The sequence below is a fragment of the Humulus lupulus genome, chromosome 3, assembly GCF_963169125.1.
Source record: "Humulus lupulus chromosome 3, drHumLupu1.1, whole genome shotgun sequence".
Classification (NCBI taxonomy): Eukaryota; Viridiplantae; Streptophyta; class Magnoliopsida; order Rosales; family Cannabaceae; genus Humulus; species Humulus lupulus.
This window is the reverse complement of record NC_084795.1, coordinates 118,753,613-118,771,262: the sequence shown is the minus strand read 5'-3', so window position 1 is coordinate 118,771,262 and position 17,650 is coordinate 118,753,613.

Below are 17,650 nucleotides of genomic sequence, written 5' to 3'. Positions count from 1 at the left end.
GCTAGTCATAGTTGTCTCCCCTCTAGCTTGGAGGGTAGGGCTTTCTCCTTATTTCTTTGTATTATCTTGACTCATTCCTTGGATCTAACTCTTTTGTTCTTTCTCTTGTAGAAGAACATATGGACCTAAGGAGCGCCTTCAAGCTTGCTGGGGCCGGAGTTGGGCTTGTCATCAAGCGGCAGAGAATATCAAAGAAAACCACCCTCGGAGTCTAAGCTGCCATTGGATACCCTGCAAAAGAAAAAGTTGCCAGCTCCACCTGAAAGTAGTAGCAACCAAAGCAGATGAAACCTCGGGTAACAACAATTATCATTCACGAAGCCCATCCACCTCTTCCTCATGAATCTGCTCCAATTCCTCAAGTTATACAAAGCAAGGCTTCATCTATGCAACTTCCAGTTATGCCACTCGAGGTTAGAAGGATCCAGGAGGCACTTTCTGGGTCCCTCCATGAGATTGAAAACCACCTGGTAGGCCATGCCAATCAAGTGAACATCAAGGACCTGAAGGCCATAGAGGAGCATTCTCCAGAGAGTCTCCTGGAGTCGGCCTTAGGAATGACTCTGACTCAAAGCTATCCTTTCTACTTGCACCCCATTTTTTGTTCATTTTTGCGAGCTAGTCCTATTATTATTTTGCAATCTTGTTTAGCCCAAATCTGTGGCATCGCCCGGATTCGAGCTGCAAGGAATGAGGCCAGTGCCGCTCTGGAGGCATCCCGGAACAACGAGCGAGTCGCTAAGGGAAAAGTCATGGAGGCGAGCCATCGTCAAGACTAGCTGTAGGTCGAGATCATCGACCTCAATAAGAAACTTGAGGAAGTTGACGTGCTCAAAAAGAGGTTGTCCGAGGTCGAGGAGAAAGCCAACTTGGATGCTGAGAAGACCAAGAAAGAAGCTGAGAAGGCCAAGTAGGAGGTTGTTGAGGCAAAAATCTCTCTAGAGGAAATGCTATATCGGTGCTGGGCGTACAACCAGGAAGGATACTTCTCATTTCTCGATGCGGAACTTTGAGGGAATACCTCTCCAAGTTCCAGGACCGATTATCGAAAGAGTCGTCCGAGACCGTGGGGCTGCTGATGGGGGTGATCAAGGGGTGACATCACTTGAGCATGTTGGCGGAGCGCAGTGATGTCTAGGGCGTCCTTTTTTTTCTTTATTTTTATGTTTCATTCTGGGTTCTTTGAACCCTTTGTAATTAGGCTTTCAAAAGCTGAGACAATCGCCTTCGGGCTTAGTTCAAGGTTATTTTTCCTCGAGTTATTCACATACTTATGTTAGTACATGTTTATTATTTTCTAATCTATTTTCTGTTCTCCTTAATCTATTATCTAGCCATGTTTATGAACTTTAAAATAAAGTCCTTGTACATTTGCATAGTCCTAAGGGTTAACTTTAGATCGAGATAAATGCCTGATGGCTCGACCAGTTAATTCTGGTCGATGGTTTGGTTATATCCAGGGGTTTGCTCGCCTAATAGCATTACACCTGTTAAGAACCATGCCTCGAACCTGGTTATATCCAGGATTTCCTAGTTGAATTCTAGGTTTTGTTTTACTTTGAATTTTCATAACTTAGTTCGTATTCAGAATTTCTTCGAAAAATCAAGCTTTAAAAAGTAGTAGAATAATTAATTTTCCAAATTCTAAGTTGCGCAAATTTATCTATATTCATTGAATACTTTAAAGACTCTTCGAGGGTTATATGCCCCCCAAACGATCATAGTTTATGAATATTCTAGATCACTTTTACAAAATGATCTCCTAATAAATTACAAGAATAAGATAAAACATTGGTTCCACATTTAAATTACATAGCAAGAATGTGTTATTAAAATAAAATGACTTTTATAAACAAGCCTTACAAGGAAGAAAAAATGCTAATAATATTAAAATCTAACAAAGTCATCCCATTACTGATAGTATTTTTTGAGATGTCGAGCATTCTAGGCCCGTGGGACCAATTCTCCACTTAACCGAGCTAATTTAAAGGTTCCTTCACGCAAGATCTCCAAAATCTGGTAGGGTCCTTCCCAGTTAGATCCCAAAACACCCTCTTTAGGATCTTTGTTCGCCAAAAATACCCTTCGCAACACTAAATCACCCAGCTCGAGCCTATGCTCCTTGCCATTAAAATTAGCACACCGAGCTACCCTTTGCTGGTAATGGGCGAGCTGCAACTGAGATTCTTTCCGTCGCTCCTCAATGAAATCAAATGATGCATTAAGTAGGTCATGATTCTGATCCTGGTTGTAGGTTCTTTGCCTATGTGATGTCACTAAAGCCTCTACTGAGAGCGTAGCCTCGCTTCCAAAGGTCAGGGAGAAGGGTATATGCCCAGTAGATGTGCGATGTGAGGTCCTGTAGACCTATAAAACTTGTGGGAGCTGTTTTGGACATAGCCCTTTAGCATCTTCTAACCGCTTCTTTAAGCGCACCTTTACGGTTTTTTTTATTGCCTTAACTAGCCCATTAACTTGAGGGTATGCTACTGAGGAGAAACTTTTCATTATACCGTATTTATCCCAAAAGGTTGTGAACAGGTCGCTGTCAATTTGAGTTCCATCATCAGACACAATCTTCTTTTGGAGTCCAAAACGACATATGATGTTTTTCACGATAAAATCTAGGATTCTCTTTGAAATTATAGTCACCAGGGGCTTGGCCTCAACCCACTTAGTAAAGTAGTCGATGGCAACAACTGTATAACAAACTCATCCCTTTCCAGTTGACAATGAGCCAATTAAGTCAATCCCCTATACAAAAAATGGCCAAGGCGATGAAATCATGGTTAGCCCCATGGGTGCTCCATGAGCAATAATGACAAAACGCCGACACTTCGCACTTTAGAAAATACGAGGTCGAGTCCTTCTAGGCCAGAAATAACCTTGCCTAATTACCTTTGGAGCCAATTTTTTCCCCCAGCATGGTATCCACAAAATCCTTCATGTATTTCTTGAAGGATGGTTTGTGCTTCCTCGGGCAGAATGCATCACAAGAGGGGCAATGAATGGCCTCTTCTATAGAGAATTGCTTTGATCACAACATATCGTGGGGCCTTGTACAATGATTTTCTTGCATTCTTTCGATCTTTTGGTAGTTTACTGGTCGTAAGGTACTCGACAATAGGAGTCATCCAGGTCAGTTCTGTGCAAATTACTCCGACTTCCACTAACTCTTTATCAATACTTGGCTGTTCCAAGAATTCTACGAGGACCATATTTAATGTGTCTGCTTCCTTGTTGGTGGCGAGTCAAGCTAGAGCATCAGCATTAGTGTTCTATTCGCGGGGGACCTGCTCGACATAATAGAAGTCGAATTTAGACAGTTCACCTTTAACCTTAGCTAGATAAGCTGCCATTTTGATTCCTCGAACTTGCTACTCCCCTAATACTTGATTAACTAGGAGCTGAGAATCTCTAAAGCATTAAATTGCTCTTGCTTTCAATTCATTTGCTATCCGAACTCCAGCCAATAATGCCTCGTACTTCGCTTCGTTGTTGGAGGCATCGAAAAAAAAATCTAAGAGTCATACGGAAGCGATGTCCTTTGGATGAAATTAAAATTCTTCAAGCTCCAGACCCGTTCTCGTTTGACGATCCATCAACAAAGAGTTTCTACAACTCTTGTACAGGTTCTCTCATTGGTTCGTCCTGGAACCAGGTACATTCAGCCATGAAGTTAGCGCCCACTTGGGCTTTGATTCGTGTTCGTGGTTTGTATAATATCTCGAACTGACTGAGTTCGATGGACCACTTTAACATCTCAGGATTTTGCAAGACTTGCCTTAAAGTTTGATCGGTTAAGACGTGTATAGTGTATTGGGATTTGTGCCCTTAAAGTGTATTTCTATATGAACAATTACTGTTAATTAAATAAAGTTACTATTTTGTAGTCGTATTTGTATTTAACAATACATGCCATTTATCATGAAGATCCAATATTATTTATGTGGTCCTGAACTAAGTATATGTATAATGATATATATACAAGAGAATTTAATTCAAGATAATAATATAAAAAATTGTCTGTAATCGCTAAATAAAGTGGGAAATTTATTTAATAAATATTATGAGTATGGTCTATCTTCTGTTTAAGACAGAGCAGTTTATCCAGACTGTTAAGTATGGCGACACAAAAATATAGAGGTACCGTATATAATATAGATTGTATTGGACTGGGACACGATGAAATAAATAGCTTCTGGTAATCTCCGTTAAAATATAGAAGTTCAATATTCATCAATCGATGGTCGTTTGAGAATTGACCTCAATCCTGAAGTAAGTAATTAACTCCTATTTGTGCTTTTATGACTTTTGACTTATTGGGTAAGGTTCAATATTCCTATGATCAAATTCCTGATATATTGGAGTCATACACTACTAGTAGTTGGGAACATACTTCACATATATGGAATCTGCTCCTTACTCAAATGAAAGAAAATTAGTTGTTCCTTTTAGTGTTGATTCAGGACTTGAACATAGAGCTCTCAATTTCTGTTAGAGAACATAAATTTCATTCTATAATTAAATTTATAGAATAATGTTCATTAGATGATCAATGGAACTAATTGATAAATTCATAATTAGAGAGGTTAAAGGACATTAAGGCCTAGCTGTCATAACTCATGCAATGACTAAATCAATGGACGACTTTATAGTTATAGCTTCTAGTAATATAAGACTATAGTTTTGAGAGTTCAACTATGAATTTCTAGTGGAATAATTCATAATTAATAATTAATTAATGGAACTAAGAGTTAGTGAAATTAATTAAATTATTGGAGCTTAGAACCATGGGTGCTTACTGTCCTCGTACTAGCTCGATAACACAGAGGTAAGATTTTGGTATTAAAAGGAAATAATTAAAAATAATAAATTATTATTTTTAATCTCACAAATTAATATTATTTGTGAAATAATATTTAATGGCAAATAAAATTATATTAATAATTTTGTGAAATTAATTTTCATTGAAAATTAATTTAATCATATTTAATTTTTTGTTATAATTGTATACTACATAAAATAATATAATAAAAGTTCAACAAATAACATTTTATAGAGATAGAATACCACAGGACCCAAATCCATGCAGTTGCTGCCAACCACAGTCCTAATGGACTGTGGCCCACGCATAGGCCCAATGTGATTAGGGTGAGGTCTTATTTCTATTGTTATATTAATAGAAAATAACATCAAGACAAAAAAGAGACAACAGATGCATTTTTACGTTATATTTGCCTAGGGAGAAAAATAGAGTTTTGTTCTCTCTGAATAACATCAAGAAAAAAAAAAGAGACAACATATGCATTTTCACATTATATTTGCCCAGAGAGAAAAATAGAGTTTTGTTCTCTCTGAATCATGAGAAGAACACCCTCTCATGTGTTGAGATTCAAAAATACGATCTTGTGTATCCTACCAAATAGCATAGACATCCACATGTCTCCTTCCCTTTGTGCGAGCCATAGTATGGAAGATGGCAGGTTAAGAGGCTAAGACACTATTTGATCTACACATGCTCTACATCTACAAAAAAATATTTTTATTTTTCTTTTTATTCAAATTCATGTCGCATGAGAAAGATCCCATTCTATTTATGGTTCCTATAGTGATTCGATCCCATGCTTTAATAATTATTATTATTGCATTGAAATATTATCCCATGCTCCCGCTGCACTGTCAATCACATGATCAAAAACCAACAATTTGTACCAGAGCCATGGTTGAGATCACGTGTCATGAATCTGATCTTTATTTATTTTGAATGTATGAACACGTAAAGCACATGTTTTATGAGTGAGCTTAAGGGTTGTTCTTATTCCTTATATATTTTGAATATGTTTTATGGATGTGATGAATGAGATTGATTATTAACTATATGGTTCTCTCTGTTTTTGATTTTGTTCTTATTTTTGAATTAGATTCAATGTACACCCATATTGTTTTGTTGGAAATAGGTTCTTTGTAATTCTGTAAATTTATAGTTTTTAAAATTTAAGTTATGTTCTTGAATGAGATGTTTTTCAATGAGATTGAATATGTAACGCCCTACTTCCTTAGAGCCGTTACTAAGTGAGTTTAAAACGTGCAATTAACTCACTAATCGAGGTTTTAGGTTAAAAGTGTAGCTAAACTGTAACAAAAGGCATATAACCTGAAAATGTAATCATTCATTGAAAATTATAAAGTGTTATACATTTGGGATCCCAAAATACTGTTTAGAAATATTTACAGCTCAAAATATGATTAAAGTCGACTAAATGACAAAATTAAGTTTAATACAAAACATCTCCCAAAAATACCCCTGGCCATGGCAGCCAGGCAGGCCGAACATGTACACGCCGCTTCTTGCTCTCCATACTCATGGTTTATTTACCTTTCCCTTGCCCTTACCTGCACCATAGAGCACCCATGAGCCGAAGCCCAGCAAGAAAACTCCACACAAGCAATCAACATATGCACAACTATCAATCAACATATAACAAAATCGCCAACATGCTAAACACATAACGACCATGCGGTCCCAGACGCTTTACCAGGCCCTGGGTTCGTGGTCTACACCGTGAGAATATCCCAGGTATCCAATAGGGGTCTCACCCTAGCAACTTGCACTCCGCGTGCCTAACGCTGCTCCCGGCCCCTTGCTGTACTCGGCCTTCGCCGTCCCGGACTTTTGCCGTTCCCGGCCCTTGCCATACATTTACAAATATGCAACACATAGCATAAACTTAACAAATACTTGAGAAAATACAAACATAATAAATAGGGCTACGCCCGGCAACACAATCACATAGGGTCGTGCCCTGCAATACAAAATATAGGGCCACACCCTGCTCTACGGGTACAACAGATTTCTTACCTGTGTCCTAAGCATCCTGAGCTCTGATATCCCAAGCACAGTCCTCTAGTCCGAGCCTCGCTGAGAACCTAGTCACAACGTATCAACAACATCCATCCATCAAGTTCTAATCCATTAATTATCTTTGGCTTATAATTCTAGTCTCCCGGACCTTGAATTCTATCAATTCAAGTGATAAAATCCTTCCCGAGCCTTAACAATTGGGTTCCCAAGCCAAAAACCTACAAAACAACAAACACATTAAATTAGGGTCGCGGCCCAGCCCCTTAAGGGCCGCGGCGCGCCCCAAAACAGAGGCACAATGCCTCCTTGCAGGGAGACGCAGGCCGCGGCATGCCCTTCCTAGGGCTGTGGTACGCCTCAAGAAAAGAGGCTTCCCCTGGCCTCCACGCACACGTGGGCCGCGGCTCGACCCCCAAACCCAGAAAACCTCAATTTTTCCCTGCATTTCCTTCGAGCCAATCCTTCTAAAATCATCCCAACTCAATAGCTAAACCCAGAATTATGCTTGGACTTCCCTACCACACCACCTAAGCTCTATAACAAGTTCAAAACAGTCATATAAACTCAGCCCATAACTAGACTTAACTCAAGAATCTAGTTCACATGCAACTTACAACTCTAACCAAAATTCAAGGAATGTAGTGTTAGGCTCCTTACCTCAGCTGATAGCTTTTCCCTTGAGCTAATTCCCAACCACAGCCAGCTTCAATACCTTAAGAACTAAGCACAAAATTCTCTAATACATCAAAGTCTTCAAACACAAGGAAGAGGAATGAGGGAACCGAAGGAGAGAGAGAGAGAGTCTTGAGTTATGCCTTATCTTTTCTGAGTTCCAGTAAATTCCTAAGTCTCTAAGGGTATAACCACTAGCCAGAAAGACTAAATTGCCCATATGCCTGTCTTCAACCCTTTAGTGCCATAAGGACATTTCGGTCATTTGCCAAATCCCGCTAAGTCCTCGAGTATTCCTATAAATCCCCGTTTAATCCCAACATGCCTCAAGCATTACTAAATTACTACCCATTACTCAATAATTCCCGAACACATATAATATTCCCAAAATACCCCTAGACTCCTCCCGAGCCAGGTATTCGACCCCGTTGTGACTTTCTAGCTAAACTGCTCCTTAGGACTGTCTCGGATCATGCATCACAAATATGTCACCACTGACATGTGGTAAATATCACAATATGCACAAGTATTACATTTATGCCCTCAATGAGCTAAAATTACAAACATGCCCCTAATAACCAAATGGGGCCCACATGCATATTTAATTCACCTAAACATGCATTTCTAATCACATATTCATCAAACTCACACATTAATATAATAAATCACTTATTGCCCTCCAAGCACGCTAATTAAGGCCCAAAGCCTTATTAGAAAATTTGGGACGCTACAACTATCCCCTCCTTACAGAAATTTCATCCTCGAAATTACCTGAATAACTCAGGATACCGCTCCCGCATATCTGATTCAAGTTTCCACGTTGCCTCCTCAACCTCTATGTTCCTCCACAACACTTTCACCAAGGTGATGGTCTTGCTTCGCAAGACTTTATCCTTTCGGTCAAGAACCTGAACCGGCTTCTCCTCATATGACGATTCTTGGTCTAGCTCCAAGTTCGCATAACTCAATACATGAATCGAATCTGATACTTACTTCCGGAGCATGGATACGTGAAAGACATCATGAACCCCTGATAGAGCTGGATGATAACTCTACAAAATAGAGTTATTTTACCATATTTTATATGCTAATTGTTGCTCAGTTCTTGAGTTTTTAATTGATTTATTAAGTTTTAAAGTAATTTTGAATTTATTGGGTTTATTTTGATTTTATATATTTTTGGGTGTTTTTATAGTTATTTTGTTGTAAAATGTTGAAGTTAACTATTTGAATTATTGTCGTTTAATTTGAGGTAAAAAAATGTTGTATTATTGAACTTACATGTTAAACATAAATTAAGTTATAATTAATATTTTCAAAGAACTAAATTGATTTATTTTATAGTTGAAAATATTTTATTATGATTTATTTTATATTTATTTTGTAGGGAATTTATGGCATTTTGGACTTTGTAAAGTAAGGAAAAGAAAGAAAGGAAAAATGGCATTTTTAAAATGCCATACGCCTAATCCAGGCGGCCCAGCACTCCACTTTCAGTTGGCCCAATCTGTTTAGCCAAATCACCAGCCTTTTGCCTCAGCTCCCCAAGACCCGAAGCCACCCAAAGGCCCACCTGCAACCTTCGACCCACCGTTTCTCCTCCAGCCCATGACACCCACGTTCAGCACTTCCCCAAGCCAGCGCCTGCTGCATCCACCAGGCCCATGAGCCCAACAACTTCCTCCACGCCAGGCCCGCCAGAGCCCAACCAGTTTCCCCACGCAGCCCACCAAACACGGCCCATCCGAGCCCAACAGCAGCCACAGGCCCACGCCTGGGCTAGCCTCCTTCCCAGTCGCCTGAATCAATGGCCCAGCCGCCTGCCACAACCCACCAAGCTGCCTTCTTTCCCTCTTGAGCCCAAAAAAATGGTCTTCTTGTCCCCTTGTCCCACAATGCCCAAAAATACCAGATTTTACCCCACTTTCTTACTTTTTTCACCTCAAAATCATCATTACACCCTAAAATTTACCCCTATTTGTCATATTATTATTAATTTAATCAATTTAAATTGATTATTTTAATAATCTCATTTTGGCAATAAATAGGGAATTTTCAAGACCATTAGGGTGTGCTTATTTGGGGGAGGTTACACAAAATTTCTACACTTTCAAGACCTCTCAATTCTCTTTATCTTCTTCTTCTTCTCTTTGGTTAATTTTCTATGTATTTTTAGAGGAACAATTTGAGGGTTTTCCTCCAAACTTTCCTAGTTATGTTTGTAATTTTTTGGTTTGTATTTTTTATGCTAGTTATGAGTTTCTAATATTTTTAAGATTATTAAGGTGATGATGAAACAATATGTAACTAGATAGTATTTATGTTGTGTGTTGATTTCCCATTTTGTGCAATAAAGTTTATGGATTTTTTTCTTCAAATATTTTCTTTCATCTTAAATATCTTGTATTTTAGATTGTTAGAACATATTTACACTTTGTTCTTCATTAGTGCAAAATCATAATATTCTTTGATTAAGGTGTGCCATTAAATTGTGTACATCAAATGCTTAGAACAAAAATATTATGTTTTGCCTTATAAATAATATTCATTGATTTATTTTTTATTTTCTTAGATTGATTTACATTAAATACTTTGAAATTATAATTTTAAAAGTGAAGATAAATCCTACAATTCCATGATAATTTGTGCTTAAATAGAATATCTAATTTGAATAAGTGATAGTTGATTAATTTATATTATTAATGAAACTTGGGAATCAATGTACTTATAAATATTATTGAACTTATATTTTGTGGATTCTAATACCTTAATAATCTCCTTTTATCATCTTGATTTCTACTATTAATTTATTTATATATATTGTCCTTAATTTCTTTATTATTATCTTTTATTTTATTTTCATTATACAAAAATCTCATCAATCTTTGGTGCTAGGTTAGAATTTATTAATTTTGGTTTAAAATAGTTTTCTTTTTTATTTTAGACAACTCCTTTGGGTTCGACCTTGTGCTTACACGAACACTATACTTCATATACGATTCGTGCGCTTGCGAGTTATAAATATTTAAAACATACCCGTTTTGGGTCCATCACTCGAGGAATTGCCAATCTGTAAGCTACCTCTCCAACCCGTTCCAGAATCTCAAAGGGACCAACAAACTTAGGGCTTAGCTTGCCCCGAACACCAAACCGTTTCACTCCTCTCAAAGGTGAAACCCTAAGGAACAAATGGTCACCGACTTGAAACTCTACGCTCCTACGTTTCAAGTCCGAGTAACTTTTATGGTGACATTGGGAGGCGAGCATTCGAGCTCTAATCTTTTCAATCTCCTCATTGGTCCTCTGAACCATCTCAGGACCTAAGTACCTCCTCTCACCCATCTCATCCCAATGGATAGGTGATCTGCACTTCCTCCCGTATATCATCTCATACGGAGCCACCCCAATAGTCGCTTGGTAACTATTGTTGTATGAAAACTCAATCAATGGGAGATACTTACTCCAAGATCCCCCAAAATTCAATACATAGGTTTGTAACATATCCTCCAATATCTGAATCGTCCTCTCAGACTGTCCATCTTTCTGAGGATGATAAGCGGTACTAAACCGCAACTGCGTGCCCATAGCCTTCTACAGACTCTCCCAAAACTTGGAGGTGAAGGTGGGGTCTCTGTCGGATACTATCGACCTCAGAGCCCCATGAAGTCGAACAATTTCCTTCACATACAGCTCGACATACTGCTCCACAGTATAAGTCGTCCTGACAGGTAAAAAGTGGGCGGACTTGGATTACCTATCCACAATCACCCACACTGAATCATGCTGTCCCACGGTCTTCGGCAAACCAACCACGATGTCCATGGTGATATCCTCCCACTCCCATTCTGCAATCCCTAAAGGTTGCAATAACCCTGCTGGCCTCTGATGTTCAGCCTTTACCTGTTGACAAATTAAGCACTTGGCCACATAATCCACGATGTCCCTCTTCATTCCCGACCACTAATACAAGGCTCTTAGATCTTGGTACATCTTTGTCGTACCTGGATGTAAAGAATAGGGAGTGGTATGAGATTCATCCAAGATCTCTCGCCGGATATCCGAATCCATCGGAACATAGAATTGACCCTTGTACTTCAATAATCCCATCTCCGAGATAGAGAAGTCCTTAGCCGCCCTGACTAAGACACTCTCTCTGTGCCCTCTCAACTGGGGATCTTTCCCCTGCGCGTCCTTGATCCTCTCAAGGAGTGAAGACTAAAGAGTGATGTTGGCTAACCGACCAACCACCGACTCTATACCCGTTTTAGTCATCTCCTCAGCTAACTTATCAGATAACTGCCTTGAACTGAACAATTGCCCTAGGCCCTTCCGACTCAATGCATTAGCCACTACATTAGCCTTCCCAGGATGGTATAGGATATCACAATCATAATCCTTTACCAATTCCAGCCACCGTCTCTGGCGCATATTTAGAACCTTCTGAGTAAAGAAGTACTTCAAACTCTTATGGTCGGTGTATATCTCGCACTTCTCACCATATAGATAATGTCTCCAAACCTTAAGTGCAATACCACTGCTGCCAACTCCAGACCATGCGTGGGATATCTCTGCTCATATTCCTTTAGCTGTCTCGACGCATAGGCTATCACCTTTCCGTCTTGCATCAGTACACGCCCTAAACCCAGTCTGGAAGCATCATAATAAACAATAAACTTCTCATTGCCTGTTGACAGACTCAACACTGGGGCGGTGATCAGTCGCCACTTCAATTCCTTAAAACTGTTCTCACACCTGTCTGTCCACACATACTTAGTCTTCTTGCTCATCAATTCAGTCAACGATGTGGCTATCCTGGAGAACCCCTCAACAAACCGTCGATAATACCCTGCTAATCCCAAAAAAGTCCTAACTTCCGGGACATTGCTAGGTCTAGGCCAATCTCTCACCACCTCAATCTTACTTGGGTCAACCAAAATCCCCTCCTTACTAACAATATAGCCCAGAAACGTGACTTGCGGTAGCCAAAACTAGCACTTGCTGAACTTAGCATATAACCTATGCTCTCTCAACTGTTGCAATACCAAGCGTAAATGTTGCTCGTGCTCTGTCTCTGACTGAGAATACACCAATATGTCATTAATAAACACAATCATGAACTTGTCCAAATAATCCTTGGAAACCCTATTCATCATGTCCATAAAAGCTGCTGGGGCATTGATTAGTCCAAAGGACATAACCAGGAATTCGTAGTGTCTGTATCTTGTGTGGAAGGTGATCTTTGGCATGTCCTCCTCTTTAATCTTTAACTGATGGTAAACTGACCGAAGATCAATCTTAGAAAACACTGTCTTTCCTTGTAACTGGTCAAACAAATCTTCAGTCTTAGGTAATGGATACCTGCTCTTAATGGTCAACTTGTTCAACTCTCTGTAGTCAATGCACATCCTAAGAGATCCATCATTCTTCTTGACAAACAACACCAGAGCACCCCATGGCAAGCAACTCGGTCTGATGAACCCCAAATCTAGTAACTCATGCAACTGAATCTTCAATTCCTTCAACTCTGCCGGAGCCATTCTATAAGGTGTCCTAGATACTGGCTTCGCCCTTGGTGCCAATTCTATGACAAACTTGATCTCCCGTTGTGGCGGTAATCCTGTCAAATATGTTGGAAACAAATCTGGAAACTCACTTACCAATCTGGTCTTACTCGGTCCAATCGACATAGCCCTAGAGGTATCCATAATGTTCGCTAGGAATCCTATGCATTCTTCCTGCATCAAGTCTCTAGCCTTCAGTGCTGAAATCATAGGTACTCACGGTCCACTAACTGTCCCCACAAATACAAAGGGTACCTCCCCTTCTGGTTCAAAAGTCACCATTCTACGTTTGTAGTCAATCGTCGCCCCATACTTCGATAACCAATCCATCCCTAGAATCATATTGAAGTCATCCATCGCTAACTCAATCAAATCAACAGCCAACTCTCTACCGTCTATTTCTACTGGTAATGCTCTAATCCACCTTCTAGAGACTATCAGTTCCCCAGTTGGCAACAAAGTCTGAAAACCCCTAGCATAAAAATCATTAGGTCTACTCAGCTGATCTATCACTCTAGCAGACACAAATGAATGAGTAGCTCTTGAATAAATCAATGCAGTTTAAGAAGAACCAGCATTAGAAATCTGACCTGTCACAACCGAGGGGCTAGCCTCTGCCTCATTCTGAGTCAAGGTGAATACTCTGGCAGGAGCGAGACTGTCACCCTGCTTCGGATCCTCTTTCCTGGCTTGTGGGCAGTCCTTTTTCAGATGATTGATACTCCCACAGATAAAGCAGGCCCTGATCTTGCACTCTCCCTGATGTCGTCGTCTGCATCGAGGACACACTGAAAAACTCTTCCAGTTGTCACTTCATCCCTGATGGCTGCTAAAAGCACCCCGTGCCCTCCTATCCGAGCTAGGAGGAACAAAAGAATCTGGGGCCTTCCTCTTCTATTCACTAGGGCCACTACCCCGAATGGACCCGGTAAAAGGAGGCACCGTCCTCCTGGCATCGCGCTTAGCAGCGTCCTCTCTCCAAATCTGATCTTCGACCTCCTCAGATGTAAGGCCCTTGTCCACTACCTGGGCATACGTAGTAGTCTTTAGATCCAAAGTAATCTTCACATCACGGGCGATCATAACATTCAATGCCCGCACAAACCTATCCCTTCTTGCTGCATCAGTTGGCACCAAATCTGGCGTGAACTTCACCAACTGGTCAAATCTCAAGGCATACTTAGTAATTGTCAACTGGTTCTGAGTTAGATTGATAAACTCGTCAACCTTCGCAGCTCGGATTGCAACACTATAATACTTCTCATTAAAGATGTTTTTGAACTCTTCCCAGGTCATAACTGCAACATTTCTTCTCTGTGTCACTACATCCCATCAGATGCGGGCATCCTCTCTGAACATGTAGTTGGCACAAGCTACCCTCTCGTTCCCTTCCACCCTCATGAAATCCAAGATGGAAGAAATCATATTCATCCACTGCTCTGCCCGCAGTGGGTCTGGTCCACCCTCAAAGGTGGGAGGATGCTGCTTCCTGAACCTCTCATACAAAGGTTCCCACCTATTCTCCATAACAGGCTGAACCAGCACTGGCACCACAGCCTGCTGAACTGGCAACCCAGTGGCCTGAGGAGGGGCCTACTGCCTTAGTCAAAGCTCTTATTCTGTTCAGTGCAGTCTAGCTTCCATTTCAACAAACATCTATTGCCAATTCTGTGGGGCAGGTGGAGGGTCCTGACCCTGGTTGTCATCCTCGGCCCTACTGCCACGGAGTCTAGACTATTGTCGAGGCATCTCAACAATATGCCTGCAATCAACGACGCCACTTATCAGGCAAGATAACAACATCCAAAACCACCTCCCAAGTCACAACAACCAACCATAACAGCAGTCCACAGTACACAAATAACATACAACACACATAGGGCCATGCCCTAGCATCATGCATATGTTAACTCATTCATCATGCTCTATATAAAATAATCAGGCAAACAGGGCATTTAAATACATAATCAAGCATATAATTCAATCACTACCAACCAACCTGAGTCGAGCTTGTCACTGACAGCGAGCGTACATGTTCGGTCAATCTCCAGGAAGCATAAACCTTGGCTCGCTCTGATACCAAGTTGTAATGCCGTACTTCCTTAGAGCCATTACTAAGTGAGTTTAAAACGTGCAATTAACTCGCTAGTCGAGGTTTTAGGTTAAAAGTGTAGCTAAACTGTAACAAAAGTCATATAACCTAAAAATGTAATCATTCATTGAAAATTATAAAGTGTTATACATTTGGGATCCCAAAATACTGTTTAGAAATATTTACAGCTCAAAATATGATTAAAGTCGACTAAACGACAAAATTAAGTTTAATACAAAACATCTCCCAAAAATACCGCTGGCCGTGGCAGCCAGGCAGACCGAACATGTACACGCCGCTTCACGCTCTCCATACTCATGGTTGATCGACCTTTCCCTTGCCCTTACCTGCACCATAGAGCACCCGTGAGCTGAAGTCCAGCAAGAAAACTCCACACAAGCAATCAACATAGCACAACTATCAATCAACATATAACAAAACCGCCAACATGCTAAACACATAACGGTCATGCCGTCCTAAGCGCTTTACCAGGCCCTAGGTCCACGGTCTACACCGTGAGGATATCCCAAGTATCCAATAGGGGTCTCACCCCTAGCAACTTGCACTCCGTGTGCTTAATGCTGCTCCCAGCCTCTTGCCGTACTCGGCCTTCGCTGTCCCCGACCCTTGCCGTTCTCGGCCTTCGCCATTCCGGACCCTTGCCGTACATTTAAAGATATGAAACACATAGCATAAACTTAACAAATACTTAAGAAAATAAAAACATATTTAATAGGGCTACACCTTGCAACACATTCACATAGGGCCGTGCCCTGCAATACAAACTATAGGGCCATGTCCTGCTCTACGGGTACAATCGTTTTCTTACCTATGTCCCAAGCTTCCTGAGCTCCGATATCCTGAGCACAGTCCTCTAGTTCAAGCCTCGCTGAGAACCTAGTCACAACATATCAACAACATCCATCCATCCATCAAGTTCTAATCCTTTAATTAACTTTGGGTTATAATTCTAGTCTTTGAGACCTTGAATTCTATCAACCCGGGTGATAAAATCCATCCCGAGCCTTAACAATTGGGTTCCCAAGCCAAAAACTTACAAAAAAACCAACACATTGAATTAGGGATGCAGCCCAGCCCCTTAAGGGCCACGAAGCGCCCCAAAATAGAGGCACAATGCCTCCCTACTGAGAGACGCGGGCCGCGACATGCCCTTCCTAAGGCCGCGGTGCGCCTCAAGAACAGAGGCTTACCCAGGCCTCCACACACATGTGGTCCGCAGCATGCCCAGCCTTGGGTCATGGCTCGACCTCCAAAACCAGGAATTCTCCATTTTTCCTTGATTTTCCTTCGAGCCAATCCTTCTAAAATCATTCTAACTCAATAGCTAAACCAGGAATTATGCTTGGACTTCCCTACCACACCACCTAGGCTCTATAACAAGTACAAAATAGTCATATAAACTCAGCCCATAACTAGACTTAACTCAAGAATCTAGTTCACATGCAACTTACAACTCTAACCAAAATTCAACAGAAACTCAAGGAATTTAGTGTTAGGCTCCTTACCTCAGCTGATAGCTTTGCCCTTGAGCTAATCCCCAACCACAGCCAGCTTCAATACCTTAAGAACTAAGCCCAAAATTCTCTAATACATCAAAGTCTTCATGCACAAGGAAGCGGAAGGAGGGAACCGAAGGAGAGAGAGAGAGAGAGAGAGAGAGAGAGAGAGAGAGAGAGAGAGATAGAGAGAGAGAGAGTCTTGAGTTATGCCTTATCTTTTCTGAGTTCCGGTTAATTCCTAAGTCTCTAAGGGTATAACCACTAGCCTAAAAGACTAAATTGCCCATATGCCTATCTTCAACACTTTAGTGCCATAAGGGCATTTCGGTCATTTTCCAAATCCCGCTAAGTCCTCGAGTATTCCTATAAATCCTCGTTTAATCCCAACATGCCTCAATCATTACTAAACTACTACCCATTACTCAATAATTCTTGAACACATATAATATTCCCAAAATAACCCTAGACTCCTCCCAAGCTGGGTATTCGACCTCGTTGTGACTTTCTAGCTAAACTTCTCCCTAGGACTGTCTCAGATCGTACATCACAAATATATCACCACTCACACGTGGTAAAGATTAAAATATTCACAAGTATTACATTTATGCCCTCAACGGGCTAAAATTACCAACATGCCCCTAATAACCAAATGGGGCCCACATGCATATTTAATTTACCTAAACATGCATTTCTAATCACATATTCATAAAACTCACACATTAATATAATAAATCACTTATTGCACTCCAGGCACGCTAATCAAGGCCCTAAGCCTTATTAGCAAATTTGGGACGCTACAGAATACCTCCAATTTTTTTTTGGGATTGATTGCATTAATGGTTATTGTAATTATATATATATATAAATTAATTATATAAGTCACTACAATATGCTAACTGTCAAGTGAGCAACAATTTTTTTTTTTTGAAAATGATCGAAG